This window comes from Sinocyclocheilus rhinocerous, unplaced genomic scaffold, assembly GCF_001515625.1.
Source record: "Sinocyclocheilus rhinocerous isolate Xijiao unplaced genomic scaffold, SAMN03320098_v1.1 scaffold193, whole genome shotgun sequence".
Lineage (NCBI taxonomy): Eukaryota > Metazoa > Chordata > Actinopteri > Cypriniformes > Cyprinidae > Sinocyclocheilus > Sinocyclocheilus rhinocerous.
This window is the reverse complement of record NW_015627585.1, coordinates 64,458-83,946: the sequence shown is the minus strand read 5'-3', so window position 1 is coordinate 83,946 and position 19,489 is coordinate 64,458. Positions and strand designations below refer to the sequence as shown.

Below are 19,489 nucleotides of genomic sequence, written 5' to 3'. Positions count from 1 at the left end.
TCCCAGCTCAAGTGTAACTTGTTGACTTTTCTTTATTTAGCTTGAGCCCCACAGGCCTGCAAACTTTAATTTTATACTACACTGCCATCTGTAAAGCCTAGTACTTAGATAATCATTTATTATTTATGAGTTACACAAACTTTAAGCAGCAGAGCATAGTGGAAAGGGTATGGCATGTGATCAACAGACAGAGTTACCAAGAGTTATCATTAATTAATCAGGAGTAAAGCAATCACCATCCGGCCAATAGAAATACAGCTGCAACAGTGGAAGGGTGGAGTCACAGTGATGCGTATTAATAATTAATTGATTTAATAAGTGAGAGTGTTTCACTAGGTGATTATGAGTAATAAGAAGAAATATTAAAACTAAAAAAAGGCTATTAAACAATACTAACTGTACTTTGACAAAAATCACATATTTATAGAACATATTCATTTATATGTTAATTTAAATCCATATAATCAATGGCAGTAAATGCAATGATCTTTTATTTCACTGGCTACTAGGAAAGAAAAAAAAAGTTTTTATTTGAGACCAGAATGTAACGAACTTTCATAGTGCTGAAAGCGTCGGTGATTAAAGGGGCAGGGGCTCTGCAACCAGAACTTAGGCAAAGACAGCATTAATCTTTTATTTATTTTATGATTTGTGCATTAAAAGTGATCTGAGTCAGGCTGTATGTTGAGAAGTTGGAGAAAGTGTCAAGAGAGTCATTTAGCCTATTAAAATACAAAAACATTTGCAAAAAGAGATCAAATGCATTACTTAACAATAAATTCTAGTTCTTTAAATATTTTTCTTTATTCATTTCCTTTATTGCTTTCATTTTCTCTTTTTGGCCAACAACAAAAAAAGTGTCTGCACCCTTTGCATATTGGCTGGTCTGTGCCCAAAATTTAAAGGGTAGTATAGAATATATAGGCAAGTTTAAAAAATAAAGAAAAAAAGCCCACCCAGCACCCTTCTATAGCTGCCAAGAACCAGTCCTGTCTCACATCAAACTTTTACAACATCTTTTATTACCATCATGAATTCAAAATGATAAATTGTTAAGTTTAAAACACCCTTGAACCTTGATTTATCTTTTAAGAGATATCATTCACAGAAGAGCATTTTTTTTTTCTCAGAAATGTGTTCTTGGAACGAGTATTTTTCATAAATATCAGGTTTGGCCAAGCAGTCACATACTTTAAATTTTATACATTCAAACAACTTATTCATTTCAATTCTTGTTGGTTCAAAGAATGTTTTTTGTTCCATTAATTGTATTGTTTTATTATTGGGAAAAGCCCAATGACAGGCTCCATTGTGACAACTTACCCCATATAATATGACAACATGCCACACTAAGTGTCAATGTGTTCAATGAACTTGAAACTTTATTATTCTGAACTGACATCCAAAATTAACTCAAACTTGTTATTCTGTCACTGTAACATGGCCTTTAGACCACTTGAGGGAGCTAATTTACTAGTAATGCGTGTTTTGTCTTGGGCACATAATCATCCCCAAATTATGACCAACGACAAATTATACCAATAACTCAGGAGGTTTTAAGAAGCTTTAACCATGTTAATATATCCCTGTGAACATAGTTATTGACTATGGGTGAAGATAAACAAAAGTCTGTTCAATGCATCTTTGCATCTTCGTTTGCACAGAGGACAGTGCTGTTCTATGTCTAAATGCAGAGTTTGTTTGTGATGTACAGTGTATGACACCACACAAAAAGAGTACTTCAACACAGAATGTTTCATGTACATTACAGCTTAGATGGATCTGCTCTCTCTCTCTCTCTCTCTCTCTCTCGCTCTCTCTCTCTCTCATTTAAATTTAAAATTGTTAACTCAAAGCAGGTATTACACACTTTGTAATTAACATCTGATGCATTTATAAATCAAAAATCACAATTGAAATAAAAAAAATGTTCCTGAGATTCAATATCTTTAACAACATGTACAAACATTACTACAAACTAAACCACCAGGGTCCTAGAAATGCGGTCCTGAAACTGCAGTCTCCGCTATATTATCCAATTCGGTAGGTGGCGCTGTTACAAAAGAATAGGGTCCTAGAACTGCGGTCCTAGAACTGCAGCCTCCGGTTGTGCAGGAACACCCTTCTCCATCCATGTGCAGACTGCCTCAACCCCCACAGCAGCTGATGAGTCGGAACATCCAATCAGGACGCCCGAGCTTCTGTAAGCCTTAAATGGAGTCAATGCAGTGAATGGCCAAGATCTGACGAGCAGTTATGATGAGTAGCTTTTGTTATATGACACAACATCTCCATTGCTCCCAGGGGGAACCTTTATATTAACAATGCTTTTATGTGCCTTACATCAGATATTTAATAAAACCACAAAATCTGCAAGAGGCCAGAGGTGAGTGAATAAAAGAAAAGTGGCATGCAAATACACTGCATGGAACAAACAGAAATTTAATCACTCCAATCTGTACTTTGAGAAGCATATTTATGGCAAAACCACTGTATAATCTATTCTGAGGCAGACTTTGATTTGTAAAAAAAAAAAAAAGTTTTTGCATTCGTCAAAAAGAAGTTTGTCGTTTTTAGAGAAAGATGTAATTATGACGTTTTGATAAAAAAATTACAAGGTCAAAATTTGATGAATCATTCACAGTAAGATATATAATATGCATTTAGAAAATAAATAGGGTGAATTTCCATTCTATGCTGACTTTAAATCATTTTTCAAATCCTCACATTTGTAGCATTGAAAAGTCTGCTTCATTATAGTGAATCAGTTCATCCTAAAAGGCCCTCATATTTAGCATAAAACATTCAGATTTATAATAGTGAATCAGTTCATTCAGACAGTAAATGGACAGTTCCTGTACAATGCTTTTCACTTGGCTTTGTCAGTTGAGTTTTTCTGTTGTATTTAGTATAAATGTGATCAATAGTGACACATTCATTCCTTGTTTTAAATGTGACTCATTACATTTTAACAGTGGATAGTTGTTGTTGTTGTTGTTTTGTATACACAGAAATTTGAACCACTATGATATTTTTAAATGTTTTTAATGCACACATCTGTTCTGCTGTACAGCAGCCACCAGCAATAAAAACATGAATGTTTAGCCAGGTGACTGGGAAATCTTTTTGATAAGCATGTTTATATACCTAAATATTACTATAATTGATTTTGTAATGAAATACTGCTTTGGCCCAGAAGAATGCAGATGACAATAAACAGCTGTTACTCTGTTATCAAACCCCATAAGGCATCTGTAGACCTCACATAACGCCATGTAGTTTGCTTTAACCTTAGAGCAATCGATCATTATTTCATCAAAATCATGGGGTTGAAGTCATTATCATTGATTTCGCAAACTGCCAGCACTCTACAATAAATGGAGGTAATTGACATTACTGCACTGCGACAAACAGAGCGTATATGGAGACACTAAACTAGCATACTCATTAACATATGATCACTAATTTAGGGACTTTATTCATTTTACAAAGCTATAATTATCTTTACAGTGTGCTTCATGAATTAAACATGAGAGGGCACACAGCACCAGCTGTTATAAACCCAGGGTTCAAGTGATCGGGACAGAAGCACAACCTGCAATTACGGCTGAATCCCCTTTACTTTTTATCTGGTAAAAAAGGATGAAGGAAGTGTTTAAGAGGAAATGATTTATTAAAGGGGATGTACAGCACAAAAGTACAGATAGGACTGGTTGTTCATTAATGCAAAATAAGAAAAAAGCTAACTAGAAACTGACATTTTAAAATGCACGTTAAACAAAATATTTTATATCAAGACTATGCTAGATAGCCTACACTAGTATCCTGAAAAGAGTAACTTTTGCATTAACCTCTCAGAGTTGATTGTCCAAGTGTTTACATGTGGCGTGGCTCATCCTTTAAATATGCAAAGCCCAGCATCTCTCTAGAAGCTCTCTGTTGTCATGTTATATTTATAAGTGGCCATGTGCACTGTGCGCTGGTCCGAAAGAAATGACACATTAGGTTTAGGCCTTTGCTCTCCCAGAGCACTATATAGCGTGTTTGTGTTTTATCATGTGGTATTATTAAAACTGCATGTATTTTTAGCTCTGTTGCTAGCATCCGCACAACACTCGCACTGAGGAAAATCCTCTCTCAAAAGGAGGAAGCAATGTTATTGTTGAAAGGTGGAAACAGAGATGTAATTTGGAACTGGAAATAAAACCAGTGACCAAGACATATATTTTTAGCCGAATGGTAATCTGCTAGGAGTTACTGGCACATGGCTGAGCTTGATAATGTATTCATGTGACATTAGTCATAGTTTTTAAATCGCTTTTTTAATCAAACGTACTCACCTAAACGGTCCTCTCTCTTTGTAGCGGTGAAAAGACCCATTAGGCTATATTTTGCATTGGACAGTCAAATTAAAATTACATTTTACATATTTTTTTTCACATACTGCACCTTAAGTATCTTTAATGATTGTAGTGTAACTATTTTATTTCTTGTAGCTTGGAAAGCTACAGATTTAAAGTACACATTCACATGTTCATGGTTTCTGATGTCATTTAATGGTCACATGACACGCCAGTAAGTATTTAATCTTTTATTAGGAAGTGTTGTTAGGTCCAGTTAGACCTTCAATTGGACTCAAAGCACTTTAACTGTAATTATATAACTTTTGTAAATTACAATTGCACTGTAAAATATATTTGATCATTATAATCAAATCAAAATTGATTATTTTTGAATTATTTTTTAAAATTTCCAAAAATGTATTATATAATTTTTCTCAAAATTTTGTTTATATTTGAAATCCTCAAGCTTGTAATGCTGTAAACTTCTGTCCACAGAATGTTGGAAATTATGCAAATTAAATAGCACACTTTGCATTCCCAAATGCATGTTTACCTTGCTGCACAAGGAGACTTTCCACATGAACCCAAGTTTGGGAAACCCTTCTCTAATGCACTGTTATCTGGAAAAAAATATTAATACCTAAACATGTAAATGAACCTAAACTGATCAGAGCCACCTTAATGAAGTGAACTGGTTTGATTTGATTAACTGAGCATACATCATACTTATTAAACACATGCAAATCCCACGCTGTGCTGGCACTGTGTCTGATCTATTTGTGAATATAGGTCACATTCAACAGCCATTCTTTCTAAGCCTTTCTCCTATGCAGAAATACAATTTTAGGGTGAGCAAGACTATACCATTTAGCTTCAGGCTTCAAACCAAATAATGACGTCTCTGGCATGTCTCTAGTAATCTATTTGAATCAGTAGATGTGCACCAAAACCAAATGCTGCAAGGCTAAGGAGTCACAAAGCAACACCCCACCCCCTTCTACCCACACTTACATACATGCTCTCATTGGCCCAGATGAAGCAGTTCCTCAGTGTGAATCAGGTGTTGCCAATCACTTGCTCATCTGCACAAGTTCAAGTCCTGCATACAGAATAAACCTTCAGAATGCTTCTGCAAGAATGTTAACATGAGCCCAATAAAAAATACATGTGAAAGCAAAGCAGTCCTTTAAATGTATACCAATCCTACATGCCATGTTGGATGCTACATAATCTCTGTTTGATTTCAAAACACAGCTGTGAGAAAATGTAGTGCTGATCCTCGCAGGCCCCAGAGCTTATTAAGAATGGTGAGAAGTGAGAAACAAATGGGAGTGGGATATAAATCATTTATTCTAGTCATGCAGCAGAATCAGTTCACACACATTAGAAAATGTAGTGCTCATTGATTAGATTTGCCAGTTAATTGTTATGAGGCAAAAAAAAATTATTGTTTTATATGATGCAATTCATATAGTGCATTAAAAAAAGAAATATAATATTGCAACATGAAATTAAGAATACTAAATGCATTTTAGAAATGTTTGCAGGCTATTGCGAGTCAGTGAGTAGATCTCGGAGTTATTTTAACCATTAGTTTCCCTTTATAACAACAAAATTTTGCATTCGGCCATACCACAGATTTTGAAGATAAGACTTTAAAGCTCCACATAATGAACTGGATTCATCCTGGATTGGAACAGGGCCAAGAGGATGACTCGGTTTTGTATCATACCCTAAAGTGTGTCAGTGATGTTTCACATGAGTACACTATGAATACTAACATGTATAGTGTATACAGGCTGTTACTCAGTCTGAATGCATCTGAATGCATTAAGTGCATCACTGAACAGAAGTGCTAAAGGATGTGCTGCATTCATTTGCTATATATAATATAATATAAAATAATATAATGATGTACAGATCAGAGGTTTAAAATATTGGATTGTTTTTGAATTAATAACACCCAGCCTGCATTTAATTGATCAAAAACAAAGTGTCACATAATCCTTTAGAAATCATAATATTCTGATTTGGAGCTCAATTATTATTATTACTGGTGCTTATTTATTAATAATGGTTCTTAATTTGATCAGTGCTGAAAACAGTTTTTACTGCTTTATATGTTTGTGGAGACTGTGATACATTTCTTCTCAGGATTATTCGATGAATAGAAAGTTTAAAAACAGCATTTTTTTTGTAACATTATCAATGTCTTTACTGTCACTTTTGGTCGATTTAATAATGCTTCCTTGCTGAATAAATTGCATTTTAAAATATATTAAAGAAAAAACAAACAGTTGTTTTAAATTGTAATATTTCATGGTTTTACTGTCTTTATTGTATTTTTTTTATCAAATAAATGCAGCCTTGGTGAGCATAAGAGACTTCTTTCAAAAACATTAAAAAGGTTAATTATTATTTCAAATTTTTTGACTGGTAGTTTGTATGCAGTTCAAGCTTTCACAAGCGAGGGCTCTCTTCAGAGCAGTGAATAAAGATTAAAACTTTTTTTGTTGTTTTAGTTTAAATGTGTTTTAGTTTTGTCACATTATCAGAATCTGTCACTTTTATAGTAATCATGTTATGTTGGATCAGTAAATGTCTTTAATGTTAAAGAGCATGTGAGAAGCGGGTGGTAGATGAAGTTAAAAGCTGTACACAACGACCTCACTTGGCTTTAAACCAATTTAACTAGCCATACGTTTAGTGATGTGAATAAGCTTTTCATGTTAAACCTGGCATGCTGAAGTCAAGCCTGCTTTGGATAGCTGTGGCCTAGATTACAGTCATAATTAATTTAGTGGTCTATGATTAATGCTCATTTTGTCATCTAATATGGGCTCTGGGCTTTCAGAACAGTCATAATCTAATGGGTACTTGTGTTTCCTAATAAAAAATGTAATCATATGGAGCAATTTCTGTTACAATAATAGACTTTAAGTTCTTTTAGATGGCACAAAACCATGCACTGACTAGTACATGAGTACATTTGTTGACATTTGTTGTTCACCCACCCACCTGATTTGAGCTCATATCAGTAATTGATGATCAGGATGACCTCATAATTACTATTCCTCCAGACAGACAAAAGATGTTAATAAGTAGCTTCTTAAAAATTACAATGTATCCCATTCATAGTTATTCTTTGATGGAATTCAGTACAGTAATTATTCAAAACAACACCAGGCCTCTAAAATGAGGGGGTCAACCCGCCTTATGAAAAATGAATCTCAGAATGATGCAATTCAAGTGTAAGAGCAGTGAAATGAACTTTTCCACGACATTCTAATTTATTGAGATGCACCTGTATATATGAGAATATGCAAGCAAAATGGACCAAATTAATCGAAATCGAATCAAAAACTTTATGGAATCAAGAGCTTGTAAATCGAAAATTGTATCGTTATAACACTGTCTGCACTAGTTTGATACTCAAACTCGGCAGCAAGAAAAAATAAACATTTTATTTTTTAAATGTGTGCGTGTTTAGTAATTCTGGGGGGAAATATACAAATATTTTGAAACGCTAATTAAAATGATAATTAATCTACCTGATATTAAAGAGCAGTATAGACTTTCCAAAATGCATTTGTGTCTTAAGACCACTGCTAACCTTTACCTGAAACACTTTTTTCCACACAAAGCTTACCATTCCACTCCTCAAAACATTTTTTTTTCTCCAAAAACCTGAGCTGTTTTTGCAAAAAGCAAATCATAAACCAGTTTAATCATGAGTAACATTATACATTACCAATGCCAATAGAAGTAGTACAGCCTTGAAAGAGTCACAAGTGAAAATACAATTGTTCAAAGTGCAAAGACACAGGGTTGAGGTGTTAGAGGAACAACAGTTAATATATAAACAATAGACTGAGATAAAACAGAACACTGGTTTGCGCTGTGGGTAAGACGGAAAGTTCCACCTATTGTTCTCCTTCCTTGCATTCATTGTGAAGGCTCACAAGTCTTAGAAAGCACTATGACTGACTGAAGATTCGGTCAGGGGCTTTTCTGCTTGCGATTCTGTGAGGGTGTTGTGGGGGTTCCAGTTTTACTGTGCTCTGCCGTTGCTGTCTGGCTTGTAGCTCCTTTACCTCAGCCAGAACCTCTCTAGCTTCTCGCCAGGAGGAAATGGCCTCTTGTAAGAGCCGCTCAGCTGCTGCCCTCCTGCAGTCCCAGTCCAAAGCTTCACTGAGAGGAGAATCAGTACCCTTCATGCTTCTGAAATGGGGCGAGTAAGAGATCCGAAAAAAAGCAGGGTCTGTAGACTTCATATGGGGCGAGTTTGAGCCAGTGGACAGAGGCGAGTCTGAACCTTTAATGTCCGTCAGATCGATGCATTTCCAATGGGGTGAACTTGATTGTTTTGAATCAGGTGAATCAATGCTCTTCGAGCGAAGTGCGCTCTTGGAATGAGGGGATTTGGATGACTTAAAACGGGGCGAGTCCTTGGACTTCACATGTGCCGATTCTTTCCCTTTGGAACCAGGTGAATCTTTTGCCCTTACTGAGGGTGAGTCTGTGCCTTTGCTGTGGGGTGAACTATGTGAGCTTGAGCCCTTGGAGTGTGGTGAGTCAGAGCCCTTGAGGTGGCGGAGACGAGGGGAGTCAATGCCTCTTAAGTAGAGGTAAGATCCCATCCTGCCCCGATGGGGTTCCTGTTCCTGAATCTCAGCTAACAGCTCTTGAGTCATCTGCAGCCGCTGGCTAATCAGATCCTGCAGGTGGCTCGTGGGACTCAGCGTTGCCTGGATCCCATTCTTCTTGTTTGGTTTTCTCTCTCCTCGGGACAGAGCGTCATCCATGGAAGCACATCGGTTACGACCCTGAGCTAACTTCTTCTTGTTTTGAGGTGTGTGAGGCTGGTTTTCACGGCTCCAGGAGAACTCGCTCCTGCGTGGCAAGCTGCTGGTTTTCACCTTGCCTTCTGTAATGGAGGACGACAGCCTGGACGCATCAGTGCCAGCACGTCGACGGCCGGGAGCCAGCTTATCCAGGCTGACCTGATGGTCCTTCAACCACTCATCCTGATCATCATCAAGCAAACCAGCATCCTCTTTATTCACCAAGTCCAGTGTCAGCACTCCATCAGAGGAGGCAGAGGCCTAAAACAGGAAAGCATGAAACACACTTTTTTTTTCTGTTAAAGAAGCACTCACTCAGTTTTTATTTAGGCTTTTCTAGCAGATAAGCCCGATATAACAGATTCATTTAAAAAAGGTGTTATTAATATAAAATATTAAACCACATTTTTGTAAATGTAAAAGGTTTGGGGTCAGTAAGATTTATTTTACATGTTTTTTTAAGTATCTCAGCAAGGCTGCATTTATTTGATCAAAAATACAGTAAATGAAAACAATATTGTTATTACAATTTAAAAGAAATGTTCTCTATTTAAATACATTTAAAATTTTAATTTATTCCTGTGATAACAAAGCTGAATTTTCAGCATCATTACTACAGTCTTCAGTGTCACATGATCCTTCAGAAATCATTCTAAATGCTGATTTGCTGCTCAAGAAATATTATTATCATCACATATTATTATCAGTGTTGAAAACAGTTGTGCTGCTTAATATTTTTGTGGAACTCATGGTGCATTTTTGTCAGGATTCTTTGATGAATAGAAAAATCTGAAGAACAGAATTTATTTATAGAAATCATTTGTAAAATTATTTAAGTCTTTATTGGCACTTTTAATCCGTTTAATGCATCTTTGCTCTTTGCTGAATAAAAGTATTAATTTCTTTAAAAACATATTACTTACCCCAAACTTTTGAATGGTGGAGTACATTAAAAAAGATTCTTTGATTAATAAAAAGTTCAAAAGAGCAGCATTTGTTTGAGTTTAATGAATTCTTACAGAATAAAGACAACTAATAAAAAAAGCCAATAGTTGTGGAACTCAGTAAGTAAGGCTGTCAAGGCTATTTTATTCACTTAAACATCGGATGAAGTGATTATTTTCTCTTTAATACAGATGATGCCAATGTATATTTCGATAAGTCGCTATGTAAGCAATAATAACGTTACCTGCTCGACGAAAAGGGTTGCCAGGTTTTTTACAACAAAACCCTCGCAATTGCTACCCAAATTTAGCCCAAACTAACCGTGTTTCAAAGGGGGTCCCCCTGTAAAAATCAAGTTTTTACAAGGGGCTAAAATACACGTTATTGGAGTCACTTAAACCTGCTGCAACAGTGATAAAGTAGCCCAATTCCACGGAAAAACCACAGACTTGGCAACACGGATAGTGACGGATAGTAATGTTAACAAACACGAGCGCTGTCGCGGCGCGACCACAACAGCTTGAAGTTGTCTAATTTGGCACAGTCTCCCTGCTACACTAATAGTAGTAAAGCTTTCCTCTGTGTATACATATCCTTACAAGTACAATTTTAGCTGTATTATTTGTGTCCCCTTCAAAAATCCCCCCAACTGTTAGACGAAATGTATGCCCCTGATCAATACTGCACCAAACAACTACCTAGTGCCATGAAGTTAGTACATTTCCACTGGCGCACAATAGTACAAACAGACAAACAACAACAGTCATCTGAATCAAAGTCAAAACAAAATGCCACCCACCACAGCCATGAGATGACCCCGCGTGGGCAAACAGCGCCCAAATGGGATCTTGGCCCTATCGCGTGTAGGGTGAGCCAGAAGACTCTCCTCAATCGTGACCTGCAGAAGAAAACGAAACAAGCTGAGATAATTTTTACTACATTAACACATTTGACACATTATCATTTTCAGCAGCCTTATTTGGATTCTAATTTACACAACACAAATGGCCTATATGACACCTAGTGTTAATTAGTCTCACTTTCATCTCTGTTTAATCCAGCAGTTGTTGATGTGAAAATGAATTTGCAGATTTATAAATAGAATGTGCTGTATGCAGGTGATGGTAAATTCACACAAGTGGGTTTCTTTCTGGTATATGAAATGCAGTGATTTTACAAGTGAAAACAAGACTGTGAAATCTTTTCCTACATAGAAAGTTGTTGTTATCAGTTTCAATTAGATACAAGAAGCTCATTTGAATTATTGTGGTTTATAAAGAAGACTTTGAAAAGAAGTCTCTTATGCTCAAGGCTGCATTTGATAAAATATACAGTAAAAATAGTAATATTGTGAAATATTATTATAGTTTTAAAAACCAGTTATCTATTTTAATATGTTTTCAAATGTAATTTATTCCTTTTGATTGTCAAGCTGAATTTTCAGCAGTCATTACTCCAGTCTTCATTGTCAAACGATCCATCAGACATCTAATATGCTGATTTGGTGTTCAAGAAACATTTCTAATTATTATCAATCTTTAAAACAGTTGTGCTTTGATAAATGAAAAAGGTTAAAAGAATAGCATTTATTTGAAATAGTTTTTTTTTTTAATGTAAAAATCTTTACTGTAAGCCTTGATCAGTTTAATACATCCTTGCTGAATAAAAATGTTAAAGGTGCAGTAGGACATCTTGGAAAATGCTAACTTTAGCCTGATAGCACTGAAAGCATACGTCCCACCCTCCCTTCAAATCACCGTCCAAAGCCACGCCTCCTGAACGCACAGACCAGACGACCAGAGACAACATTACTACAACACATCATGTGTCATATAAATACATTTAGACCACTTAACTTAATGATTGCTATCGGGATGTGAAGAGACTTTCAACCAGCATAACAAAAAATGTTTCTGAAGACAATCACCTATTGCACCTTTAATTTCTGTATTGTTGGTTTTGGGTTTTGTTTCATGTTCATTGTTTTCATGTCATTTATTTTGATATTTATTCATGTTTCATGTTCCTGTCATGTGTTTCCCTTGTTCCCTCATGTGATCTTGCCATGTGCTCCCCTTGTGAATGTGTTATGTTGTCATTGGTTGATTCAGTCATGTGGGTTCTCTGTTCTGTTCTGCGGCTGCTCTCGTTGACTGCCGTCTGTAGCCGTGCTTCAAGTCGAACGCACCTATTAGGTGTGTTCGACTTGAAGCAGCGCTGCGTTAAACGATCGGTGTATGACATCTAATTTGATGTCATAAACCGATCGGTCTGCTCAACGCTGCTTCAAGTTGAACACACCTATTGGTTTATTGTCTTGATTATTCCAGGTGTTCCTTATTTGTCATTAGTCTCTTTGTATATATAGCCCTCATGTTTTATTGTCCATTGTCTAGCTTTGTTCAGTGTAATCTGCTGCTAGGTGAGTTTGTGTTCCTGTTCAAGTCCATGTTTATTTCAAGTCAAGTCTAAATAAACTGCATATGGGTTCTTCAACTCGCCTCCAGTGGACTCGTTACAATTTCTTAATGAGAAAATACATTTCTTAGATAAAAAAATCTTACTGACCCCAATCTTAATATATATACACAGAGTTGTGTGTATAATAATAATATAATAATATATAATACAGTATAATAATATTGTTGGTTTAACAGTGCTTAGCTGAAATGTTTTTCATAGGTATGTAAAAAATAATAATTTTCTACATTTATTACTTTAGTGAAATAATGACATTTCCAGTTTTCTAAAAGTTCCAAACCCAAATAATGACAGGAAAATAGAAAAATCAAAACGTTAAGTGAAAGAGGGTTAGCACTAGAATATAAAAGAGAAAGAAATATATACAGAAAGAGACTGACTAATGAGAGGAAAGAATGTGGGAAGAGACTGCAGGAGTGGAAAGCTAAAATATAGGTGGGAAGAAGAGCATTAAACAGCAAGGAATAAATAAAGAATATATGAAATGTCTGTAGTCACCTCATCCAGCACACGATTCTTAGCTCTGGTAATAGCGGTGTTTAAAACATTGATCCAAGATTCCTTCTCCTCTGGACTGATGGCCAGAAATACAAGATTGGGGCTCTAATAGAGTAAAAAATATATGAAAATATTGACTATCAAAGATTTTGAAATTAATGATGGTGGTATTTAGAATTTTCAGACATGAATTTTAAGGGTCTTTGGGAAAAAAAAATAAAATAAATTTTCTTGATCTTTTCATTAAGGAATCAGTTGCTTATTGCAAAATCTTCATGTTTGTGAAGTTATGCAGGATATGATCCCTTTAAAACTTTAATCTAAAAGAACTTTGATGTTGACTGACACAGATTCGTCTTTGCAATAAATTAAGGAACTGGTTAAAATCAGATCTCACAAAAGTAAAAGAGGCACAAAGTAAATTGTACCCTGTTTTTTAAACCATAACGTCACAATGTTTTGTTCTTACCTTGCTTCCAGGATGTTGGCACCGGAGCAGGGTAAATTTACTGTGATTCTTCTTGCTGTGGCTCTTGACCTTTAGCAGTTCCTCCGAGCGCTCATACTGTGCCAGGTCAAACACTTCATGAGTCTTCCCATCATTCTTCATCTGGACACAAGAACAGCAGCATCAGCACACAGACACAGGCCATCACCAGGCCTGAAGTTAGAAATGTATTGAAATGATCAGCAGTGCTTTCCCAGGCCAACTATGCAGACAACAGTGAATCATGGACAGCTCCAAGGACAGCAATAATTCATTTTCAACAGAACACTGCTGTGAGATCATTAAGGGCTCCATCTATGCTGACAGAACACTAAATCACAAATCACAAAACATTTGTACCCTTATTTAAGGATATATGAACAATACATAGAACATAGCCTATATGACTAAATATATTTTGTATATTAAATTGGTCATGTTTCTGGACAACAACTCAACTCAAAAGCTAAAAAATTAAAATATACTTGCAACTTTATTTCTCATTATTGCTCATTTATTTCCAACAACTGCAACTATACCTCACATTGACAACTTTATTGCTCATAAATGCTAATTTATGCTAATTATTTTATGTCTAATTGTGGCTTAACATTAAAATGTGACTTTGGTAACAAAGAGTGAAAAATTTAAGGGGGTCTGAATACTTTCCGTACCCACTGTATATAACCAAGCCAGGCTCAGAATATATTCTTGATTCATGCCAAATAGTAAAGGAAAAGAATTGTGACTGGTGTTCTTTTTCATCAGAAATCAAGACAGATGTTCCAAACGGTTTTCAGTTAGTTCAGCTCCTCCTCTAATTAAATTAAAATGTAATTAAATGTATATATATATATATGTGTGTGTGTGTGTGTGTGTGTGTATAACAAATGTGAAACATTATTAAATGAACAAAAACATACTTATTTGAAGATATATAATAATATGTACATATTTTTCACACTTTATGCATTTAGCAGACGCTTTTATCCAAAGCGACTTACAGTGCATTCAGGCTATACATTTTTTATCAGTATGTATTAATAATGTTAAACACAATAATAAACACGTGTTATGTGTATGTTTAATTATTAAACCAGTTACCCATCTGTGAATATGCCTCATTTTAAGACAGGTCAGTCCTCATTATAGCTGACTGTGGTTGAAAAATGGTGAATTTCACTGAACCTGAGGGGGGAAAAAACCCACAGTAGGACTTTAAATCCCACAGAGCCACAATGAGGGTCACAAGGGTTTTTGCTAAGACAAACACAAAAACTCAGTGCTAGATATTAGCATGCACTATGTTATGTCACACAGAGCAAAAAAGATAAACATAGACATTTTGGGTCATCCTGCATGGTTACCAAGCATTCACCATAGCAACGGAAATACGCAACAAAGGAATCTGATGTCAGTGAGCTTGAGATTAAAGCACAAAGATCAAAGTGATACGTGATCATAGACCAAACAGCAAGCACAAGCAAACCAGCCTGTTCATTATATGACTCTACAATATCATATTTAGGTCATGTTTACTAAAGCAATTTATAAAACAACCAGTTTTACAATAAAGAGTGAAATGTAGGTAAAATCCTCCCTATGCCACACATATGGCCAAAGGTAATCTGTGTAACCGTATGCCTCCAGATGGCCTCCCGGGGTCACACATTTTAATGTGAGTGAGCGCACACTCTGAGAAAGAGCGTACTAGTGATGCTAATATGGGGCAAAAGACCCCTGGAGGAAAAGAGCCTGGCCTCTCTTCACCACATCAATATTTCACTCCCCCACTGTTGGCACAGCACGTTCCCGGCAGGGGGCCATCCTGATCTCTGGATTAACCACCTCCAAAAATAACCCACTAACCAACCATCTTCATTCTGACGAAGGTAACTCCATCCACAACAAGATGTAAGGACTAAAATGCAGCCTTCGTAAAGAGTACTCCTATGAATATTACATTATCTTGATGCTTTTTTCCCTGAAATTCAGAATAGAGTTGGTTTTCAAAGCATTGTGAACTGGTATTTATAAAGCCATACCATACGACTGTAAAATCTGTCTCAGGATGTAAAGAGTCTACAGTGTAGTAAACATGAAGTGAATACTGCAGTTACTTGCCCAGTTTACTACTATGAAGCTGGAATTAAAGGTGGAAAATAGATTTGGAGAATCACGTGTTCAGTGCTCTATCTGGTTGACTTTGAGGTCAACCAATTTTCCTAAAAATAGACTTAATTAAAATAAACACCATAAGTAAACCTGAACGCATTTTCCTGCCAAATGGATGTGAGTGAGTGTTCAAATATCAGAATTCACACAGATCTACCTTGAGCACTGAAGGAAAGTCAAGTGCAGCGGTGCATAATGCTATCAGTACTATAGACAGCCACGTCACACAATACACACAGCCTGAAGGCATGCAGCAATCACCAGAGGACAGACCTGTAGCGCACTCAGACTGATGCAACCTGCTGCCATTGTATTCTGGTTTGATAAAAATAACATTGCTTGCCTGACCAGAGGAAGAATTCTGAAGTCTGAATTCTGAAGGCTGAAGTAGGTACACAGAATGCTAATAATCTGTTCTGCGTCTCCTTTTACAACTTTAATTTCACTGAATAACTGGGGTATCCTGTGAAAATATGAGAAATTTAGCTTTACATCACTTGCACCACTATAAATAGGAAACATTCTACTTCACTGCAACACCACCTGCATCTTGTGTGTGAACTTGGTCTCTACATGTGTTCTTCTTACATTAATTATTTCCAAGTTCATTCCTAAAAACAGACTAGCAACAAAACAAAAAAAAGAATGGTGATGATCTTGATTTGATTCTTAAAGCTGTCATCGGATGCCCATTTTCCACAAGTTGATATGATTCTTTAGGGTCTTAATGAAAAATCTATAACATAATTTGGTTAAAATTTCTCAATTGTAGTGTAAAAAAAAACTTTTTTACCCTGTCAAAATCAGCTCTGTTTTCAGCAAGCCATTCTAGTCCATGTTGCTTTAAAAGCAACTCTGTATAGAGCTCTGTATGACGACTGTAAACTTCAGCCACACAATGGCAGACTGATGACAGCTCACTCAGGGTGGGTCTAAGGTAAGACGCTAGTGGGTGGATTTTTATCATTATAGGATGGATGGGTACACACACTTCCAACACACATTTATGTTCAAACAACTTGTAAAGTGAATTTTGCATCCGATGACCCCTTTAACCAAATATCACCCAATAGTATGTATAGACTATGTATAAAAACAATAAACACTAAAGATTGTGTTGCAAGAGTTGCATTAATATTCTTGTTCATGGTAAATTGCTTAAAGCTTATGTTTCTTATTTGTGCCACTAACAGAACTAAACACATGGCCAGTTTCTTATGATGGTGTGACACTGGATTTAGAGTCCTGAGCATCCCCAGTGAGCGAGAGAGTAGCAGCTGGGTCTTGAATCTTTTAATGTAAATAACAACGTCATCCAAAAGACAGCAGCTGTGCGAATGAGGGATGTGCAACATATATCACTTATGTCACAAACCAGGGCACCGCTGTATAGTTTTCCATGATGGTATGCTGTTATGTGATGGTTCTGTGAAACTGATGAAAGCCTACAGGCAGTGACAGAAACAAGCTGCTACACTTCCATGAAAATTACAACCATCCCTCTACACATGCTTCAAGTGAGCAAATGATTCAATTGTAAAGATTTGTTGCTCCTACAATGAACCGGAATTTAAATTCAATTGAATATCTGTAAGTAACTTCCAGAACCTTCAGGGATCTTTGGTACAGGCACTGACACAAAATCCATGACACAAGCACAGGTTCACATGCTGCTTGTGGTTTGAGGCCACAGTTGAGTTTCAATTTTCAGTGTTTATATAATACCCTTTCGAAAATTATAGCTTGTCAAAGGGATTACTTTGATTTAGCTAAAGTATGTCTTTTATATCAAGGGCAGGAGGTTTTGGCAAACATTAATTATTAACATTCATACTCACTATATAGTAGTTGGCATGGTATACTTTTGGAAATCTGACATGTCCTTCAGTGTTTTGATTGATCATTTTGAGCATGAAATCATTATGATTATGCATTCTTTGACACTAAAATCTTAATAACTCACCTCCTTTTCAAAGATGTACAGATGATCTCCTTTAAGCATCACAAAGCGATTTCGCCATATTTCCCTAAATATTCCTTTGCCACTGAACCTGCGGATCCAGCCTACTTTGTCTGGTTGGGATGATGGCTGGTTGAGATCCTGAAGACCCTGAGTGTGCCAACAATGACCCGGTTAATGTGTCGCCCGTCATAACAGTATATGAGTTCAAATAGATCTCTGTCACACTGCACTGTGCTAAGCCATCATAACATTTATTCCATATCTGTTATATTAATACTTATTTTTTTAACTATTAGTAAGTCTTCCAATAGTGACTGGCCTCCTTTTCACTAGTATTTTAACCAATAAGTCCTAGTATGTCCCGTGACATATTCAAACACTTAGCACTTTTACTAATAACTAGAACCAGTTTCGTCAGTAGCTATTTATTAGGTACTAGTGCATATAAAATGTTTTACTAGTAACATTTTTAATCTAAAAAGATTTTTAATTGAACCATTTGCTGTCATATGGCAAGCAAAAAAACTATTGTGACTAGTGAGAAATGTTACTTGCAACAATTGGAATTCATATTAGTGTCATATACATATTACACTGGATTACATATTAGTGTCATGAAGTAATATTATCTAATAAGTACTACTAAAGCTGGAATAGATACCCTACTAGTAACCATTGAGTGACTAGTAGCTAAGAATTAGACTATTAGTGCCGAATGTCTAGGCTAATTAATTTGGACTCACAACTGGAATAAGCAAAAAAAGTACATTTAAAAAGACAGGGTAGTAGTATTGGATTACTTACTAATAAAAATATACTGGGAACAAAAAATTATTACTAGTTCGATTAAAGAAATAAATATTAATACTGCCTGATACAGGCTATTGCACCCTAATAAAAGTCACATTTTCACTCTACCGCGGTCTATTATTTAGGGGGTATATATATATTTCCCAAAATGATTTACTGTCAGTTAGTCAATTAAGGGTGTGGTTAATTAAATATTCTGTTAAACAGAATAAAATATGTGTCAATTAAATGAGTGACTACAGCATATAATGAAGGAGTGTAACGGACATATACGGTCTCACATTCGGCGTTTCATAACAAAGGAGTCATTGTTAAATTAATTTACAGAAGCACAAAATACTAAACAGGACACAAATACTTGCGCTGTACATTCAGTCACTGTTCAAATTAAACTTTTAAATTATGAGCATTCAAAATCAAAATGTCCACCATCATAGACTCAGTGTATACAATTCTCACCCTTTTGACCAAATGGCTTTTCTTCATGCTGTTCGCAAAATGTGTCTTTTCCGAAGTATATTCCGCGATCTGTCCCGCTTTCTAGAAGAAACGGAGATGTTTTTGTTTATCTTCAGCTGTGAATTTGCCGCGTGCCGGTGCTATAGACGGGACGAGGTGCTGGCTCTCAGAGCTGATCGACTGCCAGTCTCTACACTGACGGTTTGCAAACCGCGGGCACAGGCTCTCCATTGGCTTGGGTGAGTCCGAGTTGCTGTGCTTCTCACCGAAACGGATTTTCCCGTTTATAGAGCTCGACTGCTCCATCTATTGAACGAGCACAGTTGTCGGTGTGATGTCGCGCTGCATATTGAACTTCAGTGGCTTTCTTTTTATTCCCCATCATCAACAACCTAAACACAATGCAAATCGGCGTACAGCAAAGGATATAGTTATTTTCAGTGACAACCAATATAACTGTTTATTTGTGTAACCTAATGAATTC

The 19,489-nt window shown here is 36.1% G+C and overlaps 1 pseudogene; it reads right to left on the bottom strand.

Moving 5' to 3' along the window:
- Positions 1 to 8,122: 8,122 nt before the first annotated feature.
- On the bottom strand, positions 8,123 to 19,174 carry LOC107731783 (pleckstrin homology domain-containing family O member 1-A-like; annotated as a pseudogene).
- Between the last annotated feature and the right edge of the window lie 315 nt (positions 19,175 to 19,489).